The sequence below is a fragment of the Strix uralensis genome, chromosome 21 (genome assembly GCF_047716275.1).
Source record: "Strix uralensis isolate ZFMK-TIS-50842 chromosome 21, bStrUra1, whole genome shotgun sequence".
NCBI classification, from domain to species: domain Eukaryota; kingdom Metazoa; phylum Chordata; class Aves; order Strigiformes; family Strigidae; genus Strix; species Strix uralensis.
The window spans coordinates 12,442,879-12,457,500 of NC_133992.1; the positions used below are offsets into that span (position 1 = coordinate 12,442,879).

The following is a 14,622-nucleotide window of genomic DNA, read 5'->3' on the forward strand; positions in this document are numbered from 1 at the left end:
CCAATTCTTTCACTGCTGTTTAACGTATCTGTAAAGATGATATGAAATATTTGGCAACGATTTCACAGATTTCCAGGAAGAGCCTGAACGTCACCGCAAGATCACATGTTCTTGCAGGATCCAAAAAAAAAAACCAAATCCAAAGTTGGGATGGGGAGGAATAGCTGACAAGCCTACCTGAAGCTTCAAACCCATTTTTCCATCAGCATTGCCCTTGTTTCTACATTTCTGCCTCCTTCTGTGGTTCTTCCCCGCCGCTCGAGCTCTGTCCTCGGGCGCAGGCCCGGCAGCTCCCCCAGCCGCAGCCCTCCTGGCTGAGACGCCTCCCGCGGCCGCACCAACCAGCCCCTCTCATCCCCAGTTACTCTAGGCCTGGAACACGCCAGGATTGCCAATGCTACCTGCTTTACAACGTCCTAGTTCCTCTCCAGCTTTTGAGACTCCTCCTCCTCCTCCCCCTGCTGCGGTGCCCAGCGGAGCCAGGGCAGCTCACACCTGACACGCAGCGGGGTAAGACGCAGGGAAACCCTCGGCGTACACCAACAGGGAGACCGGAGCTGGGCTGGTGCGTTCCCACGGAGAGGAGGAGGAGGAAGAGCCCAGGACAGCTACACACATCACCCACTGAGACCTGAGCCTCAATCCAGAGATGCCAACGATTCAGCGGCAGAAACCGCCAGCTCAGAGCCTCGGAGCCAGCCAGCACAGGCTGCTCACCCCAGGGAAACCACACCGGGCAGCGCAGCCGGAGCAGAGCACTGTGCGGAAACGGGTGTCGATCATATGTGGAGTTTAAGACGACATTTAAAAATAAACCTTAGGCCTGACCTTGGTTTGCCGAGAGAAGAACAAAATCACACATACAACTGAGCCATTAAACTATTCTGAACTACTTGAAGACAACCAAGAAGGATTAACTAATATGGGTTTTTATTGGAACTTACTGTTCCAACAGATTAAAAAAAAAATCTATTTGGCACTGTAGAAATTAACATTAAATAAAACATAAAATACGTAGCAACATAGAGATCTATAAAGTTTGCATTACAAGAAAAAAACGTTTAATCTACTGTGGATAGCACTGCATTTTTAAACCAGTGATCTTTTAAACAGACAAAAGATTGAACATCCCGAGCCCCTCTTCAAAAGCACCCCTGATGTAACTATCTATCTCTATACATCCATGGGCCTTGAGAGAAGAAAGTATTATTCCAATTAATCACTCGGAATTCTAAGTAACAGAATAAAAGGATTCAATACTATAAATCTATAACGAGAGTATAAAACAGGGAGTTATATGCCATGTGCTAATTTCAATATATTGTTAAAAACCATTTGATCCTTCAGTGTGATTATAAATTAGAGAAATAATAGGAATTTAAAGATTAAAGTTATTCATACTAGCATAGCTAAAAGTATTATTAAAATCCATCCAAATATAATGGATTTGTTTTTCAAGAAAGCCTTTTTATAGTGCTGATGCCTCCTCTTCCCATGTTTTTAAGGTAAGAGAAATTGGTTTTATGCATTTAAAAGGAATTGTTAAGATTTGTAACAGAACGGGACATTCCTTTACCTTTCTGGAGGAGCCTTAACAAGCCGTTGGGTGAGCCAGTGGGCCTGGGAGTTTGAGATACCACCCACACCCCTGACCTTACCTCACCAAGGAAATCATTAACGCAGCAGAACTGTAACTGCTAAAAAACCAGGGGGGGGTTGTTTTCCTTCTTTCTTTTTCCTCTTGCTTTCCTACTTACAGGATTTATTTTTAAGGGGAATTAAGCTGACATCAGGTAAGGAATCACCAGTCTCAAAGTCTACCCCTGTCATTGCCCAGGTGCAAACACTGACCAGGGATACGCGTACGAACACGCAGGAGGCTGTGAGCACCGCTCACGGTGTGGTCATGACTGGAGACACCAGCCAGAATGGGAGACCTCTGGTTTCAACTACATTTGCATCTGAATGAGTCAATAGCAGTTATCAAGGAAGTTAATGTGACTCCTCGGCATGCTCAGTTAGTCACACGTTTAAATCCAAGGATGGCAGAATCGTAAGTAATGCTCAGTCCTAATAATGGAAAATCCAAGAAAAATTGACAACCAGATGCGAGAGTCGATGCTAAGGTTACAACTGATGTACACAGCATAAAACCAGAACGTGGACAAACGAGCCAAGAACTGCAACTAATAACCAAAAAGACCAGATTATTCCATTAGCCACTACCACAAGTACAGACTGTTTTATAAGCTCATAATCCAATAAACACATGTATTTATAAAATAAACACATTCTAGGCACCTGATCTTACAGCTATCAGGAGTAAGATGGTAACTTTCCTCGGTCTGCCTTTCACGGGGCTTCTCTTTGTTCTTTGCCCTACACTGTGCTGTTGCTTTGCGTTTGTTGTTTTTAAAATAAACTTTTTTTTGTTCTTCCCCATCTCTAAATCTCCTCTTCTACCGCCTTCAGCCCATCTTCACCACCTTGCTTGTCCGCACTCCCTCCATTACCAATAGCCTTGTTCTCTTACAAACACTCGGCATGAACATCAAGACACAGGTGACTTAAACCAGGGGTCACTCCTACACCTATGAGGATTCCAACTCTTTGAGCAAGGGGAGCAATACCAACAGCAGCAGTACTGGGAAATGGCTCAAGATCATCACTATTATACTCAAGATCTTTAAAAAAGGGCTGTAAAACTGATTGCCATAAGATATTAGAGAGGCTGAAACCTGAGATTTGGAAGCCAATTAGACCTTCTGTTAGTAATGAGAACATTCATTGTCACGGTAGCTCAGAAACATCAGTATGGCCTAATAAACATGTGGGTCAAGGCTCAGACTGATCAATCACCAAGTCAAAGGCGTCTGGAGGAAACCTCCACTGTGTTTATTGCAAATTGATGGTATTTGTTCTGAACCAGCATTAGAAATCCAAACCATCAGGTACCTGTCTACAGGACGGAATGAATCCATATCCTTAGTCCGGTCCTGCAAAATATTAATTGTGTAGGAAGTCCCACAGAGCTCAATTACTTATCTGTGCAAAGCTTATTAGGCAAGGATTTGTAGGTGGTGGGACTGAATAAAAGGGATCCAATTATTAGTCTCAGTGGCCAAGAGTCAAAGACCTAGCCACGCTGGATTCAACTAGTAATAACTTGTGGGTTTTATATGGTGCTTGTAGTCTCTTCTTTAGGAGGAATCATTCAGACCCAGACTACAGACACTACTGGAAGCATAATTACTTTTTTCTCCTCACTAAAAATTGCACTCCAACTGTAAATGCTGAGGAGACCTAGAAGATAAAGTACAATTACCTATATTCAAAAAGGCAGCATCAAACTTTATTAATAGATCCTGTATAAAATTCAATGGAAAATCTATTCAGGGCCAGGGGCCTTACCATTTGGAGTTTCCTTAATAGCCTCCAATAAATCTGGGAAGCATAAAGGGGCTGTTAAATTAACATTTTCCTGATCTGTCACCTGTGGCATAGTTAATTTGTCAAAAATTCTTTTAGCTTGTCACTGGACACTGTATATTCTGACAAATGAAGTCTGGAATAAAATTGACAAAATATCTCGTTAATTTTCTAGGAAATCACAAATCTGATTCCATTAAGCTTTTATTGTTAGAAATGTTATATTCCACCAATCCTTTAAGGAAGAGAGGAGTAACTGGATACACAGAAAACAAAATAAATCATAGCAAATTTCCTTAGTATTTTTATTAATGGATTCTTTTAAGGCTACCTAGTGCTCTCCTACAGTCTGATCTTATGAAAATTTCCGTTTGCTATTTCTATAGCATTTTCATCTCAAAGCAAAGATGATGTTTCATCATCTGCAATTCATTGGAGATGTGGTGCTGTGCAGCGTACACAGGCTTGAAGAGGCAAAAACCCAGGGATACTGTTTCCCAAATTATTGCTAATGTGGTGTGCACATAAACAAATCACTTAATTCCTTTACAGTTCTGTTTTCTCTATCACTGTCGTCGGAATTCTCGGTGGTTGGCACGTCGTAGTTCTTTGGCACACTGCAGCTATTCGGGAGCTGCACAGAATTATGTCCGTTATTTGACATTGCTGAAAAGTACCACCTGCTGAATTCACAAACTTTCTGCTTTCTATTGTTCATAATTTAAATTAAGCAGATCAATGGATACTACGCACTTTGATAATAAGCAGTGGCTAAACTTAGGAAAGTTATTCCCATTAATAAACAAATTTATTCTGAAAGAATAACTTGGTATCTAAGATTACTGCTCCTGTGAATCCATGTTTCTCGTGTTGTCTAAAATACAGCCAGGCACGAAACAGTTCAGGAATATTTGGTGATATATGATAACGGTAGTCGGGCTAATTACAAGAACAGAAGTAGCACCACCAGCGCATACATATGGTGCTGGTACTTCCAGTCACGAGAGTGCAAGAGAAAGATATGACAGCCTACTTGAATGATGAATGTTCATGGACTTTCTAGGACTGTATTTGTGAGCTGTGGTGTTTTAAGTATCTAAACACTGGTTACTACAACTATGACAGGAAAACTGCATGTAGAATGATCTTCGCTGGCTGCAAACAAGTTTAGAAATATCTGTATCGTTAAATAATATTCTGTAATAAAATTGATATGCTTTAAATATAAACACAGTATGTTAAAGAAAGAAAAAAATGTATTTAAACTCTACCAATTCTTTCAACACAAGAAGTCTTTCTAAGATTTAAAATGAAGTTTTGATCAAAGTCCATGAGAAAATACGTACCTCCCTGCAATACCAGATGATGTCTGTCTTGAACAGATTATTGGGGGGGGAACGGGACACAACACACTAATATTCTTCTACATGATACAAGAAGTTTGGGACAGTCTGTCCATCCCTGGGACAACTTACTCCTGAACACAGTTCTGAAGCACCTGTATAATGGGCAGCTAACAGAACAGACATTGAGAAAAATGCCGACACTGTATCCTCCTCACTTCTGATCCGCTTCGCTCACACCACAGTAGAAAATTAAAACAAAGTCCATAAACATTTCTTAGAGAAAAGTGATTAATTTTCAACAATAATAATTTACTGCATCCTCCTGTACAATAGAGTTCTGTGACTAAATGTTATATCACTTTAAGATTAGATGTTCTAATGATATAATGCAAAGATTTTACCGAATCATTATTTAGTGGGAGTCATAAAAACCTCTCAAAATTAATCTTTCATGCACATCTAGCTTATCCAAAGTTAGCATTTAATTAGATGGCCTTGGCACGAATGAGCTTACTACTTTATTTGCTCAATCAGTATATGTCTCTTCAGTAATTATAATTAATTCAAGTCATTGACTCACCTCCCAGCAAACAATGCTAAACGTTACACAAAATGGAAACAAATGCTTATCCTTTTCCAAATGTAAAATGTCTTCTCACTTTCAAACTTGGTGAAATGTTTTTTGGTTTAGGTGACAGGGTATTTAATATACTATGTGATCCAGCAACCACCTCCTAAATGTAACTCACTCGCATATGTATTTAAACAACATATAGAAAGTACATGAAGGGGAAAAAATTTAAATATATTAGCTCAGCATTTGCCACACAAACCAAAGTTCTAACACATTAGAGCACAGATGTTTATGTCAATATGAAGGACTATATCTTTCTAAGACAACCATTGAAAATCACCATTTTCTAAGCTCTTGACTTAAAAAACAAAAATTTAGAGCAATTATTTCTCCATCCAGAATAAGTGGGAATAGAACAGTCAGTCATATTCACTCATAAGCAAAACAGCTTCTGAGGGGCTGAGTAGAAAAAGAAGGGTCATAAAAAAAAAAAAAATTTTAAGTTTAGATGACCAAATATCATAAAATCTTTCAGTAAGCACGTGGCAGAAACCCTCATGCTGTAGCACAACATAACGACCCTGCTGGCATACGGCTCCGAGCACTGGCAGCAGAGCGGGATGATGGACACGCTGCTCAGCCCCAGTGCCGAGCCCCGCACTACCCAGCGACCAGACGTGGAGCTGCAGCGAGTAGATGTTGGTGCGGTGAGTAGAACAGCATCTAACCTAATAAGATGGTTAAATATTTATAATATAGTCTGTTCATTTTATTTGCACAGTATTATAACAGATCTGGAGAAAACGCCTGTTCAGTTGCATGTTATATTAATATTCGGGGGCATAACGCTGAGTCTTAGTGCTCGTAGGAAAATCCTGGGTAGTTCTACCCCTCCTCTTCTCCCGCGCACCACCCTATACCCTGCCATGGCAAAAGAGGAACGATACTTCTTTCATCAGGTGGTTAAGCCACTATTGGCATTTTTCATTACTACAGCCACAGGATTACTTTTGTTATTCTGAAGTCATTCATGGAAAACACCACCCGTGAGGCCCCTGGGACAAGGGACTCGTCACCGGCAGCAGGTGACCACGCCACGTTCCGCACGCCTGCCAGGCCACGCAGATTTTCAAAGAGGCTTCAAAGTTCCTTTCCGAGGAGTGGATTCTCCTTCGTATCATCCTAGCTTGTGCTGCAGAGTTAGCAGATCAGTGTAAAATTCCATTAACACTGTTAAATACTTAATTTATCTTATTCACACTGTCACTATTCATAAAAATTTAACCCAGTAATTTCCTGTGATACAAAGCATAACAAAGTATGAATATTTAACTACAAGGTAAATAACACACTATTATTTTTTATTCTAAATTGTTGACTTCACTTAGCATGTCTGCTTTGTATAGCACCACACTATTTTTCAATTAAAGGTCCAGATGTTTCAAAGGCTCCAGTAGGCAGCAGCGGTTATGAGAAATGCGTTATCTGCATTGCAATGATCACTACAACATCAGCTCCAGGCTGCATTAACATACTCATGTTTTATTCTAGCCCCCCTCCTAATGTACCAGTTAATTATACAACACACAGCTGAGAAACATAACCTCCAGAGCTGGACAGTTTCCTTCCACGCTTCCACCTGAATAAATTTCTATATGCACCTCAAAACTATGATTTACATATATAACCACATAATCAAGTATCCCAAATTACTGCCTGTTCTTTCTTGGCATTCACTCCCACAATTAATAAAACTATGTAAGTCCTGAGCAAAGAATAAAACATATAATTCTTCTAACAGCGTATTTCAATCATATTAGCACGCATTCCTTTATACAACCCCACGTTAAATTAAAAACTGTTTTACTTGAAGTGCTATGAATACGATTCCTTGTTATCACATTTTTTCTGACAAATCTTACTTGGAACGGAAGGAGAACACCCGAGTCTGTCCCCGTTACAGCCCAGGCCTCATGTCCTTCCAGACGGTTTAGGACACGGGGAGCCAGCCCATCGCCCACGCCGTGGCAGCACGGTGGCTCCTGGCCAGGAAGGCAAGCACCGTGGGCCAGTGGCCGGCGGCACCCGGAGCTGCCCTTCTGCAGGGCGCTGGACCTCACACCCGCTGCGCCGGCACCGAGCTGACCGTGGGCACTAAACCCTTATCTGCTCGGTGCCAACAGTGCTGCTGAAGAATGGAGACACACATTCAGATTTATCAAAATGCAATTGCTGTAGCTGCAGCTAAAATGCATTCATTACATGAAACTATCCTTAGTTTCCATGCAGTGAGGAGAAGGAATGGCCTACTTTAGAAGAATTATTTATATTTTACTTAGTAATAAACATTACAATTTAATACTGAGGAATAGAGTTGCTCTTTGTAATAACAAAATGCAACAAAAACTTATAATTAAAACTACACCATAAACATTATTTGTATGTTAAGAAATATGCCACGATATATTTTAATGAACAGATGCTATACAAAAGATAAATGTTTTCAGAAATATTCAATCCTTAAACAGATAAGCCTCTAATCCTATGCTTCTGTTGCATAAAGCAGACAGCTCAAGTTCCTCGAGGACATTAGCCAACCTTAGGTGGAACATTTTTAATACATCACCGTGTCACTTTTTAATGTGCCACAATCTATTAACCACATGGCAAACTAACAGGGATTTTTAAAATATGGGTTTTATAGCTTTGTGCTGGTGATTAATTAAATAAATAGCCAGCGTTTCACAAATCATCCCTCTAATTAGTCTAAAGCAGACACTTTGCATTCACTGGCATTATTGCCATCTGAAGCTCACAGAAGGGCAGTTGCGCTCCGGCGAGGCGCCGGCGTGCTCGGAGCGCGGCGTCACCGCGCAGCCCGGGCTGGCACGGCACCGCGCAGCCCGCGGCACCGGCACCGTCGTCACAGGTGCTGCAGTCAGCTGGAATTTGACTCCAGCTGCTTGGAAAAGATGTTCTGTGTAATTATTCTCCCTCATCCTGAAGGAAACAATCGAGATAACAAAGGAACCAGAGCTCTATCTGGAATTTGACCTGAAGTGGCAAAGTTGTGCGCTGCAGAAAATAAACAAATATTAAAGGCAGATGCTAGAAAAAAATTTACGAGCTAAACGATACATTTTCTGTCACAACGTTTCAACGCTGAAGCTACAACTAATTACATGCAGTCCATTCAAGGAAGCCAAGCAAGGCTTATCATTAAAATGACTCAATTATTCTTAAAAAGAAAGAGAAAATCATCTGTAAAACCTGCCTGAAATCTCATCATTTTTACTGTGCCTATCTAGATAGATCATTTCCCCCAGAGCTCAAATTAAACTCTTAATAGTTAATATGTTAAAGTTTTACTACAGGTTTTTTTCCAAATTATTATTAACTGGAATTTCCTATCTAGGAAGGTTTTTATATGGAAATATTTCTGCAGTGTTTAGTGACACTATCACAACAGCTTTTCCCCCCTCAATTTAAAAACCATCAGAGAGATGGAAAATGATGTAGCAGTCAGGCTGCTCGTGAAGACGGGATTTTATTTCCTCTACCAGGTGATTTCCCGCTCAGCATCAGCCCCTGAACATGCCCCTTACACCGAAGCCTCCTCATGCTCAGGCCGGTATCTGCACTACTCGGCAGTGCTCAAGGAGCGAGTCCCACCCCGCCCGGCCGGGGACGTCACTGGGGGCACCGGGACACCGGTGGCACCATCTTGCCCAGGTCTGCCCTGGCACCCCGAGTGCCAGCCACGGCAGCGCGGAGCTGCTGCCACGCAGGATGCCGACCTGCACGCTACGCCGCTGACTTTGGCCCCAGCAGCAAAGAGTCAGGGGATTAAAAAGCGCAGCCTTGAGAAAATGGTCTATGATAAATAATCCCAGGGCTGGGTTACACCAAGAAAAATGACGTAGAATGTGACTTGGTTATACTACTTGCCACTGAGGGATATTCCTTTAATCAAGCTAAATTCAAACAATTGCACTTCCAGCAATATGGTCAAAGTTTTTGTACTGCAAAAATTAACAAAAGAATAAATGCCTTCGTGCACTGTTAAATAAAACTATTTGCTCCTCTTGCAAAAAGAACAGAATCCAACTCCAAGAAAAATACTAAAGCCTCTTCAGTACGGGATGTCTCAGCCATCTCCTTCAGTCTGATATTTCTCTTCAGAGCTTAACCTGCAGCCCCCAATACCGGGGTCGACTGCCAAAGCGCAGGGAACGCTGCCGCGCCCAGCCCCTCGCCCCAGCAGTGGGGGTCAGCAGGGCCAGCGAGGCCCCCGGCCACGGGGCACCCAGCAGCAGGGGGGGAGCTACTGCGGGGGCACTGCACTGCCCGCCCTGTGCCCGCAGGGTAACCAAGAGCAGCCCAGAAGAATGACCGGAGCCTACAGAACAAAGAACTGCCAGACCTGAGGCTTAATTCTACCCTTGCCCAGCAATTAAAAAAAATTTAAAAATTTCCTCAGACCCACAACACAAGTTCAGACCTTGGATATATCCTTTCAAGAAATCTGAAGTTCTAATTAACTGTACTGTTAGAAACCTAACAGATTTTCTGTGGCTGACTTGTCTCTTTGTTTTTACTGGCAGTATGACTGCAAAAAGAATTGACTGGCCGTGAAAATTTTATACTGCTTCTTTTGGAAAACAATACTTCCATTACATATAAATGTGTGCTGAAATTCTACGTTATTTTTCTAATTAAGTACTGTTTTCCCTATTACTGTGCCCACAAAATTGCTTTTATAAATACATTTTACACAGGATATAATATACATTCTGAAACAATGCAAATGACTCATAGACTTGGAGTTGAGCAAAAACCTGGACTCCTGGCTTTCTGCGGGGTTAATATTCTCATGGCACTTTTCAGAAGACTGGCCTAATGATTCCAGTATGGCTAATCTCCATAAGTTTTCTTTACTCTTTTATCTGGATACGGAAAAGATCTTTACTTCCTCCTCATAACCCCTTTCATCCAGCACTAACACTACATTTCTCTTTGAAAGTTCTCCTTTAAAAAAGAGTCAGCCGTGTAGGACACAAGGCATGACCACAGCCGACATAACGGAATGCCTGGGCTCTTGCTCGAGGTCATTTTAAGCCAAACGTTATTTAATTAATCACTTAAAGAAAGAAAGAAATGCATTCTGTGTGTAGGGAACCTATACCAGCATTCCAAATGACACAATATGGGGGCAAGGCCTCCAGGACTAACAGCATTAAGACTTTTCAAGTCTCCCGTTCCAGCTGCAGCCCCGACACGGCGCAGGTGCTGGCACGCTGCCGCTTCACCCACACAAAGTACCATGGATCTGCTCGGTGCAACTTCAACAGCCACGTGGCATTTAGGTGGTACCTTTAAAGAGACTATTAAAACGTTTAACCTTAGGAGGCTTTTGCCCTTAAAGTACTGCACACGAAAACACTCTGAGGGGCTAGGTCAAGCAAGTTTAGTTGACGCAGGATTAAAACCTGTTCTCCTGCAGATGACACCACCAAAAAAACCCCCCAAACCCCACAGCACTCTGAACACAAGACACAGTAAGAGCTTCACAGACTTTCTGACAAAGTGGTTTCAACATTTATTTTCCCAGGGCTTAGGTCCGTATCAGTCTAAGATATAATAAATTCAATCTCCACAGAGAGATGAGAAACCTTTTTTGTTAGTAAATCAATTTTTCTCATCTTAAATAAAAGCTTTACTAGTATTGAGAAGCTAATGAGAATTGTTTTCCTATTAATTTCAGATAGGCAAATAAAGGAATCTTACAGGGAAAAAACCAGACCATTATATTGCCTTTACAAATTCTGAGTGGGGAATATTTAATAAAATCTTAAATAAATAAATATTTGATAAAATCTGAATTTATAATAGAAACAAGAATAAAATAATTACAACTCCATTTATATTTAATGTTTAACTACAAAACCATAATTCTTTGGTTATGGATATTATGGTGCTCAAACAGACCCACAAAAGAGTCCTTATTCCATAATTAGTGTCAATGTTTCAAAATTATTTTTCAAGTACAAAGGTCAGAGTAAAGGTATAGTCTAAAACACTATCCTCTGAGAAATTAAAAAAACCCAACTTATTTACCTCAGAAGCTTTTCTCACGATAAACATGTCTGTTAAATGTATATATCCAATCCTCCCGCAAATAGCAGACATTAAAAACATTTGCTAATAAAACATTTCCGTATTTCTTTGGCTGTTAAGAACCTTAACTTGTGAATACGTTTTTCATTTGGTTTGATCTGTAATTAAGGGAAAGATAATGACATTAGTAAATTGCTAAAAATCAATTAGAGTAAAACGCAATATGATTCAGCCAAAAGATTAACAAGTGCATTATAAAAACTACTTTAAAATTCTTTAATTCTAATTAAGCTTGCTTTAAATGACCATGGCCTAAAAAATGCTTTTTATTTAAATGCATCACCAAACTGGCCATTCATTAAAATTTTCCTGTATGTTTCATTGTATCATCTGTTTTCCTTCCTTTTCATGTTTTGTTTTTTTGTTTTTTTTTTTTTTTAAGTAAGATTTCCTGCTAAGAAAAAGAGTTTGGGTGTTTCAGAAGAACTCCCGTCAAACTCCCTGGTCTTCTACTGACTCCGGACAAAGTCAGGACCATTTGATGAGCTCCCAGTTGTACTCACAATGGTCTTCACCTCGTGGCATTTGTTGAAATTGAAATATTCAAGCAGAATTATGATTTCTCCCCCAAAACCAAAGGCGTGTACACTGCACTGAAAGCACACCTTCTCCTTGTTACTTCTTAATCTAAGAAACTACCAGGTACAGCAACCAAAACCCAGCTCAGGCTTAACCTCCCCATAGTGTGCCCAGGGCTTACAGAAACCATTACTGGCAAATGACATTTTAAAGGTATTTTAAACTTTCTCTTGTTGGTGCCTATGTTCAAACCGAATGGAAGCAGAAGGGATGTCATGATACCATCCACGCAGAGACAGATTTGAAGTGATGTAGCCCTGTCAGAATTACACAATAATTTCAGTGTCTTACAGGACTGCTTTCAATACATCAAGCATGGGGGTTTTTTTTCTTCCTTGCTACAGGAAAAATTCAGTGTTTGACATGTATCCTTACTAACTACAGCACACCACACTATTTTATCCATACATTTCATAAACTTCAAAATTTCTCCAATGCTCACATCCTCTTTAGAGGGGAGCACACCAGTTTACAAATGGCCGAGGTAAAAAGGACCTTTGAAGAGAAAAGCATTTTATAAAAGGCACAGTCAAGCTTCAACATAATCTTTTTGATAATGGTTCGTATAAGAATTGAAGGGATGAGACATTAACACAGGAGGGCTGTGCTAATCGGAAGAGGACGGGCAAGGGAGGAGGCGTGCGGTGACCGGAGAGAGCAGGCAGAGGCAGAGCATCGCTTTTCACCTGGTGTTATGTGAAAGGGTACAGAGCACAGAGCTGGAAACTCTGAGTTGATTACTTTTTTATTATTACTTAGAGTATTCTATGAAGAATAATAATACATTGGGGTTTGTTGCAGCACTGCCTTTTGTCCATCAGTAGATTAACTGAGCACTTTGTGATGAACGTACAACGTGAAGACAGATTTCTGCAAGTAACAAATTCAGAAGCAAAGTCACGTCACCAGACACAGCACATGGAATAAGCCTGTATCCGATTTAAGCACTCTCTGATCTCAACAGATTTTAAGTGCAGCTTCATTTTAAACAAATCGACCAGCAACCTCTCTAAGATCAATCATCAGCATCTTTAGTAGGGTATTAACATCTGCTTTTTCATATTCTTCTCTCAAAACTCCAAAATATCTCTTCTTCCCTCTCCTTGCCTGCAAGAAAGTATGGAGAAGAGGGAAGCTAATTACGTACTCACATGCACCATAGCCAATCAGCTAAATTAAACCTGTATTTCACCTAAGTTGTATGGAGTGCAAACAACATTACTAACTTTTCTAATTTCATACTCTAGTACTCCCAAGTAAATAAGAGAGAGGGAAAAAAAAGTAAAGTTTTCCTACAAATAGAAACTGTCACTTACTAGGATGTGATCTTTTCAGCTCATGCATCCTAAATGCATGCAGAGATATTATATGCACTTTCTATTTAGCAATTTAATTATATCTTTGCAGTCAGAGAGTGGCAATGGTTTGCAGTAATAATCAGGTGAAAGCATTCTCACATTAATATGCTGGAATCCGATGTGTTAATTTGATGCAACTTTGCGTTGACAATATGTGATTAATTTGTTCTAAGGCTAGCTATGCTCCGAGCTCTGACAGTTTAAAATGCTGGGTTTCTTTATCCATATCACTATTTGACACGCCTTAGCCCACTGCTTTGCTAGGACCACTGTTAATTTGTAATGAACTGGCTTTTCAGGGGGCTCCTTCATTTTTAATTCTGTCAGTGTCACCTCCTTGAGGAAAATTATAAGTTTCCTTAGGTGTGATTACTGCCAAGTGCTGCTGATAAGAGGTTTGAGAAAACAGGGTTTTATAAAGAAGTCAGTATTTAATCTGCTGAAACAGATTTATTGCCTCTAGACAGATAAATATAATAGAAAGTTCTTTCATTTAAAAGTAATTTCAAGTTCTCCTTTACCTCCAACCCCAAAATAAGAACACCTAGACAACAACAGCAATGGTTTAGGGAAAGAAAAGTTGCTACGTAAAATTTATAAAAGTAACCAAATGCCCATAGAAAGGGACACCCAATTATATCTCTATCCAACTTAATTCACGTGGAACATGAAAACATTCACACAGTTGCTGTAAGATGATAAATAATCCAGAAAATCACCGAGGACCCAAGCCTTGAGCAAAACCGATAAAAAACCAGTGATATGGGTGGTCCACTGCAGGATTCGGAGACATGTTCACCCCAAGAACATGACTTTGTTGAGAAGTGAGGAAAGCTCCTCAGGAAATGCCCTGCAAGGAAAGTGGACTTGGAAGCTGAAGTTAAAACAGCCTGTAGGATACTGAGGTTTCTGCTAAAACGATGCTGCTTGCCCTCAGACAAACGGCGCTCTGGATCGCCGTGAGTGCTCGTCCCGCCAGGACGGAGCGCTGCGCCTGCGGCCGCTGCTGAAGGGGCCAGGCCTGCAGGCAGAGCAGGACAGCGGGCTGCAAGTGCCTAGAAACAGGCGGGTGGCCAGCTAGAGCTGCTGAAATGTGACCATCCTAAATATAGATATAAAAAAAGTAAATGAGTTAGTTCTATCTCAATATTATGCTTCT

At 40.7% G+C, this 14,622-nt stretch overlaps 1 protein-coding gene across 6 annotated transcripts in view; it reads right to left on the bottom strand.

Annotated features, from left to right (window-relative positions):
* The window catches only part of MAPKAP1 (MAPK associated protein 1), a 106,475-nt gene that overhangs the window by 60,983 nt on the left and 30,870 nt on the right, over positions 1–14,622 (bottom strand). The window contains exon 1 of one of the 6 annotated variants that reach the window (XM_074890923.1): positions 7,272–7,503. The exons of the other annotated variants lie outside the window; for them this stretch is intronic. The gene's annotated coding sequence lies outside the window, so the exon portion shown is untranslated. Of the gene's footprint in view, positions 1–7,271; positions 7,504–14,622 lie in introns of those variants that run through there. 6 annotated transcript variants of the gene reach the window in all.